The sequence below is a fragment of the Crocodylus porosus genome, unplaced genomic scaffold (assembly GCF_001723895.1).
Source record: "Crocodylus porosus isolate Cpor-Errol unplaced genomic scaffold, CroPor_comp1, whole genome shotgun sequence".
NCBI classification, from domain to species: Eukaryota; Metazoa; Chordata; order Crocodylia; family Crocodylidae; genus Crocodylus; species Crocodylus porosus.
Window position 1 is genome coordinate 10,153,916 of NW_017728913.1, and position 4,178 is coordinate 10,158,093.

Genomic DNA, 4,178 nt, shown 5'->3' on the forward strand with positions numbered 1-4,178 from the left:
ACAAAGCTATTTCAGTTGATTGAAAGGTGATATTCCTAGAAGCAGCCAACCTGGAGATTCCAAATACCAGAATGACTAGTGCAGGGAATCCAAGCTAATAATTCACATATAGGCTAGGTATAGACATTTAACAAGCCTGAGGAGGAATTGATCTCAATTACACAGTTTTCTCTAAGTGGCATATTTTAGATCAGTATTGAACAGAACATCGATTTCCCCTTGGCTGGGGAGGTCCAAATCTTAGACTTGGTTCCACCATCTTTAAACCCATCTATGTGTACCAAACTTCTGGTCTGTTGTAGGAATATTCTGGTTTCTGGTCACTTATACCATTAAAAGTGGAATGTCTGTACCCGGCCTTTGGGTCTGAGCTACTCTAAAGTAGAATAGGCAAGACCATTAACAGAGAAAGTTCTCTGCCAAAAAAGATGCAACTATCCATTGTTTTCCATCCATCGTGACAAAACCTAGGTGGTAATTCTATCTCTTTTTCTTCAGTAAGCATATTTCTAAACTAGTTTTAGAAATGGTACTGGTGAAGTTAGAACAGGGGTGGGTGGCCTGTGAAGCTATATCATCTCATCTGCAGCGCTGTCCATAGGTTTTGGACCGGAGTGCTGCAAGCAGCATGCACTGTCCCTGGCCCCACGTGGTGCATAGGGCGTGCAGATCCAATCTGGTGTGGGCTGCACAGGGTGAGGGGCTAGAGCCAGTGCATATTCTGTACACAGAACAAGGGACCAGCCTGTGGTGTGCACTTATCTCTCCCTCCCATCCATTGAAGCTGAGCTGCCGTAAAGAAGGAATGAAGGACTGATAGGACCAGAAATAGAGCAAGCAAGTAACAAAACTCTGTCACATAGTAGCTGGGACATGGGGGAAAATCTTGGGTTCTGGTCCCTGCCCAGAACTGTTTACGTATGCTGCTTGCAACAGTTATTGGATAAGAAAACAGAAAAAAAAATTGTGGGAGTGGGGAACAGAATTCAGAACTGCTCTTTTCAAGCAAATTAAACCATAACTCACTGATTTTCAAACACGGCGTTGTGAGATTTTATTAAGGGTGCTGCAGAATGCTTTGCAATATCAACACTGTTAGGTGCGCAAATCAAGTATTGGTGTTTTCCAGATAAACCCAGATATTTCAAATAGGAATTCACAGTGTTAAAAACATTCTGACTTGTTGTGATCTTTCTGAGTTCTTTGCAACAGAGGAATTGCTCTAGTGAGTTTTATGTGCCTTCAGGTTTAGATGGCCACTGAGTGCAATTTTTATGGATTGTAATTTTGGATTTATGTGCCTAAAGTCTAATGAAGTCCTATTTTAGGTGACTATGTTCTTTTTTAGTATCTGCCCCCATTTCTCCTCTTAAGGAACAACCTTGTTTAATGGGAAAGGGTGTTAGAATTTTAAATCACATTTACAATTCTTGATGTGATTTAAAGTTTAAATGGTGTTTCAATATCTCAGTAAAACTAGTACAAGACACATTTAAATCTAATTCCTTGGTAGTGCTTTACAACTTCTATCTTAGCCATGCTGCTCTCAAAATTGTAATTTTTAAACAGAATTAATTCTTGAGTGTCTTTATAAATATCTATTCCATAAAGCACTGTCTCTTTCTTAAGAATCTTTAGATAGGTGGCTCTTACATTACTTTGTTAAAGAAGTTGCATAAACACTGCCATAAGCATAAGATGCCTGATTGATTCACAACCAATATGATTATTCCATACTGGAATAGATCCTGGTATTAGCAAACAAAGCCATTGGAGTCCATGCAACCACATACAACTTATTATCATTTACATAACAATGATATTAGGGAATTATTACATTAGACATTTGCAGTTAGATAAATTTAGCAAAAGTAGATTAAAAAAAAAATGAAGCTGCCTACTTCAAGCATTAAGGAATAAACTGAGGTTTCTACTTGTCAAATAAAGCATAAGTTAGAGAAACTGGCAAGTTTTTGTAGAATATTTTCAAATGCCAGTTGATGTTTTTCTCTTAAAGTTGTTAATTTTAGACTGCATATAGCAGAAAATGCTTTCAGTAAGAAAGCATTTTGCATTTTCATTATTCTTATTTTTGTAGTGTCCTTTTAAAGAAACCCAAAAATCTGACAAAATTGCCTCTCTCGAGATTAAAATAATTTTTATATGAAATCAGTGACTCAGAAGGTGCCTTGCCCTCTGAAGATCCACTCTTGTTGGTTGACTTATCATCAAATGATTCCCAGTTTTAACAATCTAATATTTATAGTTAAAAGCCCCGATGAAATATCTTGTATAATACAAGACCCAATAATAAATGCTTCGAAACATGTTCTGTAACAGCATAAGAGAAAATGCTATAGAAAGGTAAAGCAATATGTAAGTTATAAAAGTTACCTTCTATAGTTTGTGTAAACACTCTTGGGTCTTTTATGGCCAAGGGTGTAATCTCCCTTGAACATTGACCCTGGGTGACAGATAGCAGAAATCTCCTGGAATGTCTTTAATTAGCCAGAATATTTAATATAATAAGAAACCAAAACCATAAGCATGTTTGTTATATTCTACAATCCAAAGGACATAAAATTATATGTATAAAGATAAAATTCAAAGACACAGGCAAGTTTGTACTGACTGAACTATAATAATTGTATCAATAAGCATTTTTGCAACAAGACTGAGGATTCCTCATTGCAGTGAGCTCAGGGAAATCCTGAAGTCTTGAAGGAAGACTAAGCATGATAACAAGTTTGTTTTATTTCAGATAAATATCTGAAAAACAGTATTTACAGAATAAACTGCACTTAAAAAGATCCCACAGAGAAAAACAGGTGGAAGGTCAGAGTTCAAGTATTTTTAGCCAGATCTTCAACTTCATTTTACTTTATCCCAGAATTTGATCCTTTGATTCTGCCCTTGTATCCACAATTACCATCCACCAAAAAACCATGACCTACTTGATATATTTATAAGCCAGCAAAATGTGAGCCATATAAGTTGTGTCTATTTGGACTAGATGAGGGAGTTAGACTAAATGACCTCTGGAGGTCCCTTCCAGGCCCTACTTCTCTATAATTCTATGTATGTTCACTACAGAATGTATGACTCCCATATTATAGACACAAAGCCTGATTACTAATGGTTAATTTTATCCTCCTTTGAAGAAACCAATAATGAAACTTAAGTAATAATTTGCCATTCGTCCAGGAAAAGTCCTTGTCCCAAATCCTGCAACCAGGGATCACGTAAATCTGAAGACACTTCTTGATTGGTGTGTTCTACCACTCGCAAGAGAGAAAAGGATCAGTAATTCAATGAATTAATATACACTTTTGCATGTACAAATTGATCTCTACTAGGCTGCATGAACAAACCCCATTTTCTTGTATTAATTACTGCGTGCATGATATAGTACCTTTTAGATCAACTTGCTTTAGAAACCGATTTGCAGAACCAAAACAGATAGAAGATCCAGGTCCTAGAATTATGACACAGGAAAAGAACCCCATTGTTAGTGTTGGTGTAGATCATGGATTCTCAACCAGGGTGCTGCAAGCTCTTTCAAAGGGTGCTAACAGGTTTGAGGAGATAAGCACAGAAGTGTAGGCTCAGTCCCTGCTAGACCCTTTTGCAAGGAGGTAAGCACCATAGCTTTGAGTCTAAAAAGGCTGAGAACTGCTAGAGTGTATTATATCAATATCCTTAGCATCAACTAGTACCAAAGCTCGCAACCTGGTAATCTCACTGGATATCCATGTTGAAGCTGCTTCTAAGGGCACATTTTATCATGTGTGCTTGGGAGGGATATGAATCTTATTCTTTCAGATTTGGCTTTATTACAGTGGTTCATGAATTGAGGCTACACTTTATGGCTAAACACAGACATTTGAAAAGCCTGAGCCTGAATTGATTCACCAGAGTGTCCCAAGGGATGACAACAGGAAATGGTTATAAACTCCTGCAAGACTATTTCAGGCTGGACATATGAAAGAACTTCTTTACTGTCTGAGCCCCCAAGGTCTGGAATAGCCTGCCACCGGAGGTGGTTCAAGCACCTACTTTGAATGCCTTCAAAGAGAAATCTGGACATTTTTCTTGTTGGGATCCTATGACCCCAACTGACTTCCTGCCCCTCAGACAGGGGGCTAGACTCGATGATCTTCTGAGGTCCCTTCCAGTCC

The 4,178-nt window shown here is 37.9% G+C and overlaps 1 long non-coding RNA gene across 1 annotated transcript; it reads left to right on the plus strand.

The window, feature by feature from the left end:
* The first annotated feature begins 2,288 nt into the window (after window positions 1-2,288).
* Window positions 2,289-3,450, plus strand: LOC109309668. Its single transcript, XR_002101002.1, has 2 exons — window positions 2,289-3,268; window positions 3,299-3,450. It is a non-coding gene; the product is annotated as an uncharacterized LOC109309668 (long non-coding RNA).
* The last annotated feature ends 728 nt before the right edge of the window (window positions 3,451-4,178 follow it).